This window comes from Elephantulus edwardii, unplaced genomic scaffold (genome assembly GCF_000299155.1).
Source record: "Elephantulus edwardii isolate Elephantulus edwardi_28Jun2011 unplaced genomic scaffold, EleEdw1.0 scaffold00216, whole genome shotgun sequence".
NCBI classification, from domain to species: Eukaryota; Metazoa; Chordata; class Mammalia; order Macroscelidea; family Macroscelididae; genus Elephantulus; species Elephantulus edwardii.
In genome coordinates this window covers 2,348,515-2,358,216 of record NW_006399966.1, presented here as the reverse complement: position 1 = coordinate 2,358,216, position 9,702 = coordinate 2,348,515, and the positions used below count along the sequence as shown (strand labels likewise).

Genomic DNA, 9,702 nt, shown 5'->3' with positions numbered 1-9,702 from the left:
CAGCCTTTGGAAACTCAATGTAGAGACCCCAGGAGTTGGAACTCATGCTGCCAGTTTAAAGACGAAGGTGCACCTGATTCAGGCTGTGGTATTTTCCACCACTTGCTTTGCATCTGAAAGGTGGACAGTGAATAAGGATGGCAGACGAAGAATTAATTGATGGCTTTGAACTAGGTTCTTGGAGAAGCATACTGGATATCCCATGAATGCCGAAAGAACAGACAAGTCTGTCTTGGAGGAAGGGCACCCAGGGTGCGCTCCTTAGAGGCTAAGATGGTGAGACTTTGTTTTACATATTTGAGCATTTTGTCAGGAGGATCTGGTCCTTGGGAAAATGTATCATGCTAGGAAAAGTGAAGGGTCAGAGAGAAAGACCATCAACTAGATAGACTGACACGGTGACTGTAACAAGGGGCTCAGGCCTATCAAAGACCTGAGGATCGTGGGGCAAAGGGCGAAGTTCAGATGTGCTTTCATGGGGTTCCGAGGGGTCCTAGTCAATTCAGTGGCACTTAACAACAAACAACAACAACAATAAACAACAATAACAACAAACAACAACAACAATGGCAGTGGGCAGGGTAAATTAGGGGAGGAATACCTGGACAGTGAAAAAGGTTAATGCTCCAGGGCTGCTAAGCACAAGTTCAAAGGTTCAAGTCCACCTGGAGGACATGTCTCACAGAAAGCCCCGTGGTGATGGCCTTCCAGAAACCCAGCCATTGGAAACCCTATAGGGGAGAATTCTGGCGTGAGATACATGGGATTCCATGTATCCACGGGATGGCATCAATTCAACAGCCGCTGGGAACAGAGGAAGGGTAGTTACCTGGCTGTGCCGAGTGGGAGTGGGGAACGATTGCTCGTTCAGGCCTTTGACGAATCCTCTAGTTCACCTTTCTCCTTTGCGGTACTTGGTGCCTGCGGTTCCGGGGCCTTGCCAAGGCTCCGCAGCTTGAATTGGCTCCGTTCTCATTAGCATCCCCCTGTGCGGGCACATGGTATTCAGATTTCTCTGCTCAGATAATCCTTCCACCTGCTTTACAGTTTCCAAAAATCTGTTGACATCGTTAGTCTTCTGCGGTTTTCCCCCTTTCTTTTAACGTGAGTTTATACCATTGCTATTCCTTTATTCTCACTGTGGTGGAATTTCAGAAAGAAGGAAAAGGTGGAGCCAAGTCCTTAGCCTGCCAGATTCGGTCGGAGAGGCGGAATTCAGTTTAATGCTGAGTGTATTTTTGCTCCTGCAGACAGAAGAGGCAACATGAGGAGTTTACTTAGACTCTTTGCTAAATATCCAAGCGCTTCCCTTATCAGAATTACCTTCCTATTCTGGGTTGCTACCTTTAAAACAAGGCTGAAGGAAATGGAATGAAATTTTTTTTCCCTTTCCATTTGATTCTTTTTTTATTCATGTGCAGTGTGCTTTGTACAACAATTCATGTACAGTGTATATCATTAATTACTCTTGATCTGTGCCCTTTACCATTCCATCTGTCAAGTCTCCATAAATCTTAACATGGGAGCCCAAGTCTATGACAATCAAAGGGGTGGACTGCAGGTCACCCAAGAGACAGGTTGAAGGTGTTGTTTGGTGCTATTAGATCTGTCGAGGGGTGGCCCCAAGGTCGTTAAACGATTTGAGTTCAGATTTGTTATGAATTGAATGAAATTACGTCCTCCATATATATGTGCTGTAAATCCTAGCTTCTAATGCCTATGACTAATCCCATTTGGGTATAGGTTGTCTTTGTTATGTTCTTGAGGCAGGATTAGTGTTGTGTAATGAGTCAATCTCCTTGGAGATATGAGAAGAGATTAACACAATTGAGCTGGAGAGGGGGAGTTGGGGAAGATTGATGGCAACTCGCAGGAGAACGCCAAGGAAGCAGGAAGCAAGCAGGGAAGAGGTGAGGCGAGGGTCCTCTTCCAAAACCCACAGACAGGACGCTTCCCTGAGAGCCAGCACCCTGACTTCTAGCCTCCACAAGGTGAGAAAAGGAATTTGTCTGTTGAAATCATTTACTTGTGGTATTTCTCTTACAGTCACACTAGATATCTAAGACAAGACTTTTTTTTTTCATCAGTAACTAAAAGGAATTTATTTTGGGGGGGGTCTTCCTATTACTTTAATATATCAGAGGCATTTACATAACAAGGTAGAGAACAGAAGTAAGAAGTAACAGGTGCTTCAGTACCACCCATATTATCAGCTAGGACCACAGTGTGAGCAACAGACTGTAGATTCATGGTAGTAGTTCCTTCAGTGAAACTGAGTAGACAAACTCGTCCACACACACAGGTTTTTGCAGTATCCAAATCTTGGCAAAGATGGAAAGGAACTGTTTGAGGGTCATATGGAATCCTATTATGTAATACTGTTTATGCACAGGCTTCCAACAGAGTTAATGGCGCTTGCAGTTTTATCAGTGGAAGGACTTTTGGTTGTTCAAATTTATTTCCATAAAGATCTAAGTACTCACGAGATAAATGTTTAAATTCACTGGGCAGAAAGGGAAGCTTGTTTCGAGCTACTGACAAAAAACACGGATTTTTCAGTTGTCTCATTTTGAAAGGAAACAGAATTAGTTCGTTATCATCAACTTTTAATTCTGTACGTTCTCGGAGCCTGCAAAACGGAACAGGGAGTGCCTTTAATTTATTCTTGCTGAGATCCAGACTCTGAAGCGACTGTTGGAGTGTAGACTGACACAAAGCTTCATTAAAGGATTCCAAGTGATTGTCACTAAGGTTAAGTTCTTGAAGGTTGATGAGGTCTCCAATCATAGCTGCAAGCTGTTTTATATGGTTGTGGCTCAAGTTGAATTTCCTAAGGTTTTTTTTTAAGCGAAATACATATCAATTCGGGCACGTCCACAATAAGAAGTCTGAAGATGTTCCAGAGAATATGGGAAGTTCTTGCTTAGAGGATAATCTTTTTTGGAAGTAACAATCATTTTAGTTTTAAATTTCTCAAATTCTGAAGTCTTCCCTAGTGTGAGTGTTAAAAGTGCTGTTTCAATTTCGCAGCCTTGATGAGCCAGTCTCACAGCTGAAAGGAAAGCCTTTAAACTGCTGGAATTGGCCTTACCTAGATATTCACAGGAGCTTCCTTTAACTGAATGGTAGCTTCCTCCTCATCCACAAATTTGGTGAAGAATTGCTCAGTGTTTTCCTTCAGCTCATAGCGGGTCCCGACCTTGTCCTTCAGGGTAGAGATGAGCAGGCAGACGGGGTGCAGGCCGCCTGGCTCACCACTAAACCGGGGCCACGGCCAAGTCCTGGGTGTCTGGTGACAAAGGCTCAGCACTGCCTTAACACCCTCAGCCCCAAGGCTGGCAGATGCTGGCTGATCACCTCCACCTCGCAGTGCAACTTCTTTGCGCCCTATGGGGCTCCAGAAGCCCCAAGCCTTCGCTTTAAACCTTCCTCCTAAGAAAAGATTTTTAAAGACTGTCCTTTTATATCCATTGTCCTATTTTATGTTAAGATGAACTTTTAAACAGCTGTAGAAATTGTTAGATGCCATTGAGTTGAATGAGACTCATAGCGACGCTAAGAGCAACAGGTCTGAAACCTGTCCTATCCTGTGCCATCCTCCCATTTTCCAACATACTTGAGCCCATTGCTGCCCAATAAAGAAAGAAAGTCATGGTGTCAGACAGTGTCAGTCGATCTTGTTGAGTCTTCCTGTCTTATGCTGACCCTCTGTCTTTCCAAGCATGATGTCCTTCTCCAAGGACTGGCCCCTCCTGACCATGTGCTCAAAGTACGTGAGGTGAAGTTTCACCATCCTTGATGGTGAGAATGCCAAGAGGCATTCTGGTTTCACTTTCTTCAAGACAGATCTGTTTTTTCTCTTGTGAGTCCATGGAGTATTCAGTATTCTTCAACACCACAATTCAAAGGCATCATTTCTTCTTTGGTCAGCCTTAGTTGTCCAACTTTCAGAAGCACAGCAAGCAATTGAGAAGACAATGGCTTGAGCCAGGCACATCTTAGTCTTTAAGGTGACATCATTACTCTTTAGTACTCTGGAGAAGTTCTTGACAGCAAATTTTCCCCAGTGTGACTCATCTTTTGATTTCTTGATTGCTGGTACCACAGAAGAGCCATCATGAATTCAAGTAGAAAGAATGGGTAGGAGAGACAATATTGTTATAGGGGCAATTGAGTGAATGTGCTACTGTTACTTTGTGCCACTGAGGACATTCCGCCTCATAACAAAGCTATATGACAGTGTAGATCTGTACAGAGTTTCTTGGGCTATAATCTTTATAGGAGCAGATCTTTGGGTTTCTTCTCCAGTGGAGCTGGTGGGTTAGAACCATGGACCTTACAGCAGTACAGTACTTAACTATTTTGTCACCGGCTCTCCTAATACTGTATTAGTCAGGATAGGTAAGGCTATGATGTTGTAACAACAACAACAACAACAAGAAAAAATGACATTTCAGTTATGTAACATACAAAATAGAGTTATTGAATTTGTATGCTGAGCAAATTATTTAAGAAGCAAAAATCTATGATGAAGAATATGGCCTCAAGATTGGAGGATGACTCATTAATACCGTGTGTTAATACATGACACAACCTTGCTTGCTGAAAGTGAGGAGGACTTCAAAAGTGAGGAAGATCAAAGAATATAGCCTTCAAGGTGGATTATATCTCAACGTAAAGAAGACAAAAATTCTCACTACTGGACCAATAGGCAACATCATGATAGATGGAGAAATGGTAAAAGTTGTCAATGATTTTATCTTACTTGGATCCATAGTCAACACCCTTGGAACTAGCAGGCAGGAGATCAAGAGACATACTGCACTGGGAAAGTCTTCAGTCAGGGACTTCTCCCAGTTATTGAGGAGAAATGATGTCATCTTGATGACTAAGGTGTATCTCATTCAGGTCATGGTCTTTCATTCACTTGCTATTCAACTGGGCACCAGACAGTGAATAAGGATGACAAAAGAATTGATACCTTTGAGTTGCGGTGTTGGAGAAGAGCACTTAATATCTCACGGACTGGCCAAAGAACAAATTAGTATGTCTTGGAGAAAGTGCAGCCAGAATGCTCCTTGGAGGCAAAGATGATAAACCTTTGTCTCACATACTTGGGTGATGTTGCTGCGAGAGGCTAATCCTTGGAGAAGAGCATCATGTTTGGAAAGGTGAAGGGTCAGCAAAGGAGAGGAAGATCCTCAACCACAGTGACTGCTGCCATGGGCTCAGGTGGATCAGGAAGCGTGAGGGTGGCACAGGATAGAACAGGGTTCAGATCTGTTGTTCTTAGTGTGGATTGTACTCAATGGTACCTAACAACAACAACAACATACAAAGTTTATAACTCACTCATTTCCTCTCTTGATCACTTCTTAGGAGATCCCTCCACTCCACTTCTCGCCATAGAGGCAGTACTAGCTTATAGCGACCATCCATCAGGTTTCTGAGACTGTACATCTTAATAGAAAAGGCACAAATCATCTTTCTGCTGTGGAGCTGCTGGCGGATTTGATGTGCCAGAATTCACAGCCTTTTGGTCAGGAGCGCGGCACACCAGGGCCTATGCCACCAGGTTCAAGTCCCTTCCAGCAACTAGGTAACATCTGTCTTGTGCTCACACTCTTTGTGGCTCTAGAAACGGGATGGAGAACTGGAGGATTTCAAAAGATACGCTGAAAGGCCAAGACTGGAAACGGTTCCCATCACTCTCACTCACATCCCATTTACCAGAACTTGATGGCACTTGTCTGGAAATGTAAACCCTCCAGTGGTTCTGAGGGAGAAAGATGAACAATCTCCTCCTGTGTCATTTACAGCCTTGGAAACCCATCAGGAGGTCAAGTTACATGGAGCTCTGATTCAACAGCAATGAGTGTGAGTTGTTCCAAATTGCCTGAAGAGACTTGGGAAATGTGGTTGCTGTGTGCAGCCAGGGAGACATAGAATGGTAAAGAATATTGTGTGATTTTCACCACAAAAACCTACACAGGTTTTCAGAGAAGAAGTGTCAACATTCTTGTGGGGAGGGGAGACGTGACCACAGAAGGCTGAGAGAGAGAAAAGGCTGTTCAGTTAAAATCACGGAGACAGCAATCAGATGACATAAAGAGAAACTTCTTTAGGAGAATCAGATGTTAGAATTCTGCAACTGATAAGAAGTGGCATCTACTCTACAGTCCCCAAGGAAGGAGGTCCAGGGCCTGATGGAGAAATGAACCATCTTCTCGAGAAATGAACCAGACAATTTTTTTGGGGCGGGGAGTTTACCTGTTTCTGAGATTCAGCTCTTAAATGAGGGGACCTTAGTGTTTGCAAATGTTGAGGGCCAGGACCAAGGATGGATCCAGAGTTTGGAAAGTCCGAGGCTTATATTATTTTGGGCACTTTCTATAACAAAACAATGTAGAAGTGGGCATAGGGCGTAGAAGAGACCTTGTGAAAAATTGAAGATCCCCAAACATCATTTTCATGAAAAAAAAAATCCTAAAAACCCAGTTGCTATCAAGTCAATTCTGACCCACAGCGTGTCAAAATAGACTGTGTTCATGGATTTTCAGTGGCTGAAATCAGCCATTAGAAGTAGTAGATCATACAGTCAAAAGTTGTCAGAACCAAAACAACTATGAGATATCATCTTCTCCCAGTGAGATTAGCAAAATTTAACGGAACAGCAAACAACAAAAGCTGGCAAGGTTGTGGAGAAATTGCAACCCTTATTCACTGTTAGTGGGAGTGTAAAATGGTGCAACTACTATGGAAGGCAGTATGGCGCTTTCTCAAAAAGTTGGAAATAGAAATACCATTTGACCCAGCAATTCCCCTACTGGGAATATACCCTAAAGAAACCAGAACTGCCACCCAAGCAGATATAGGCACAACTATATTTATTGTGGCATTGTTCACAATAGCATAGAGTTGGAAACAACCCAAGTGCTCATCAACAAACAAATGGATAGAGAAGCTGTGGTACATTCACACAATGGAATACTATGCAGCACTGAAAAACAAGGAAATAATGAAATATTATACAAAATGGGTGATCCTGGAGGACATTATGCTGAATGAAATATCTCACTCACAAAGGGATAAATACTGCATAATGCCACTGTTGTGAAGCAGGACTGACATTGGGCTTGGGGGAATCTAAGAAAAGAGGGGCTAAATAATGTCTACTGCATTGAAACAGATGAGGGAAAGAACTGTTTGAAAGAAATGTATGATTAGGTATTATTTTCATGACAAGAGTCCAGAATGAGAGCTGCATGGTGGATTGGACTGGGGGGTGGTGGTGTATAATAATGAACGTTTTTTTGTTTTGTTTTTGTTTTTTCAAAGAGAAAAACAAACTGGGAGGAGGGGTGGGCAGGGAGGAAAATGTGCAACAATGAATGAATGGAAATCCAAAGTTTCTATAAACTTTCATTAAAATTTCAGTTAAAAAAAAGGTTGTCAGAACTTTTTCCAAGGTGAACTTGAACCTCCAAACTTCTGGTTAGCCATCAAGCATGCTCTTTTGCACCACCCAGGGATAAATCTTCTGGCCAGGACCAGCCTATTGGTTCCTTAAGCTTAAGTCTCATTAGATTCCAAAGCAAGTTCACCCCAACAGACTTGTTCTTCTAGATTCTAGGTCATTCTCATGGCTTCTTTCAAATCTTTAATTCAGTGAATACTTACTAAATCTTGCTTTGTGTAAGGTTCTCAGCTGGGCCTCTTCCTTATGCTCTGTCACAGGGCTAAGTTGGACCCCAGCACATTGGGCATCTAGTCCTGACAGTATGAACTTCGGGGTCAGTGCAGGCAGCATAGAGGAGACTAACCGGAGAACTGGAGGAAAAGGCAGGGCCCAGGTGATTTGAGGACTCAGGCCGTCCTCTGTGGACGTCGAGCCCCTGCACTGCAAACTGTCTCAATTCTAAAAGAGAATGTTCCTTTAGACACTACGCTGAGGCCTGTTTTGGAACAGGGAGCTCAGCTGTTTCCTGCGGCTCCTCTGTCAGACACATCACCCCTCTCTTGGGGCTGGAGTCAAATGCCACCGTGCACAGTCAGCTACTCTGGACGTGGACACTTGGTCTGGAGCCCAGCTGTCAGTTCTGTTCGTACAATTGTCCCCTGCACTGTCTGGACCTTTCTGAGCTGAACGAACTACAGTGTCTAGCAAACTTCACACCAATGTTGTGCCCTGCAGACCCCCTCATGGTGTTTCTCTTAGAATTGTTAAGCAAGAGGTTACAAAGCTGCAGCGGTCCCCATGGACCTCCTCATGTGGTCAGAAGACCAGGCCCTGCCATCTACTTTGCTGGGTGATTGTGAAGGAGGCCCTCCATCTCTGTGACCTCTTCGTTCTCATCCCGAGAATCACAAGAAGAACCAGTGCCTTGGCTCATGGTTGCACGGCTGATGGGACAGTCCCAGGAGATCAGTTCAAATGCAAGGACTATTTTTACTCCTGCGGTCAAAGTCAGCGTGAGTCTGGGGTTAGTGAGGGAACATCGCCACCTCACAGTCTATCTTCTGCCCCAGCAGCGTAGGTGCCAGCCAGGAGTCCTGCCCATTAGTGACTATTAGCTCAGTCAGGGTCCTCGGCAGCCCCAAGTCTGCTTTGCTTGGCTGTGAGCATGCTCTTCTGTGGCTTGCCCTGACCAGGCCAGGCGAGGAGGGAATAAAACCAGCCAGCCTCCTTGAGGTGATTTGCCTGCAGATTTTTATATGAAGACACACTGTACTGAACATAGAACTAAAGATGCATGTTAAAAGATCTCTTAATTAAACAAATGCAGAGCAAGGCACGTTAGACAGCCCTTCTGTGTGGCAGAGAGGCACGGGGGAGAGTGGAATTTTTAAGCTGGAGGAAGTGGTCTGTGTGAGAAGTGGGGGTCACAGCGTCAGAATGGTACAGTGAAGATTTGGGGCAGGGTGGTTTAGGTTCCCTGCTCCTCATTGGTGCTCATTTGTGACCCCGATTTCCACTCAGAAAACCTCTGGTAGCCTAGTGTCCACCCTTGACACAATTACTTTCCAATTTTTCTGAGCCAGGTTGGGGTCCAAGGGGTTTCACAGCTAGACTTTGGGAGAAGTCAATCCCATGGGTGTTATGTACAAAAATTTATGCATGGGGAGACCTTTCATGTGGCCAGACTTAAGTCGTTTTGGGGAGAGAGGCAGCAGCTTGGGGCAGCATGAGATTTCAGCCAGACCATCCCCAACCTCAGAGTGGGCTCAGTACCCAAAGGCAGTCAGAACGCTCTTTACTACATGAGATCTGTCCCTGTGGTAATTATGCCCCTGGTAAGTAATCCCAGGTCTTCTATGGATGGTGCCACTCAAAAGCCCTGCTTGGCACTGGTGGTGAGCCTGGCACTATGCTGGGTGTGGGGGCGCTGGGAAAGATTGGATATAGTCCTTGTTTGCACATATGGGGCTCCCAGTCTCAGGGGCAGAAGGGACAGAAAGGTGACCAGGACAGTGATAGTACCATTTAGAATGTGTTATTACAGGTTGTCTGTGGTCCAGCGGTAGGATTCTCACCTTCAGTGTAGGAGCCTGGGGTTTGATTCCCAGCCAGTGCTCCCCAGGCACAGCCACCACCCATCTGTCACTGAAGGCTTGCATGTTGCTGTGATGCTGAACAGGTTCCAATGGAGCTTCCAGATGAAGATGGACGAGGAAGGAAGGCCTGGTGATCAGCTTCAAAAA

At 44.6% G+C, this 9,702-nt stretch overlaps 1 pseudogene; it reads right to left on the bottom strand.

Annotated features, from left to right (window-relative positions):
• Nucleotides 1-2,124: 2,124 nt before the first annotated feature.
• Nucleotides 2,125-9,702, bottom strand: part of LOC102856682 — a 173,725-nt pseudogene continuing 166,147 nt past the window's right edge.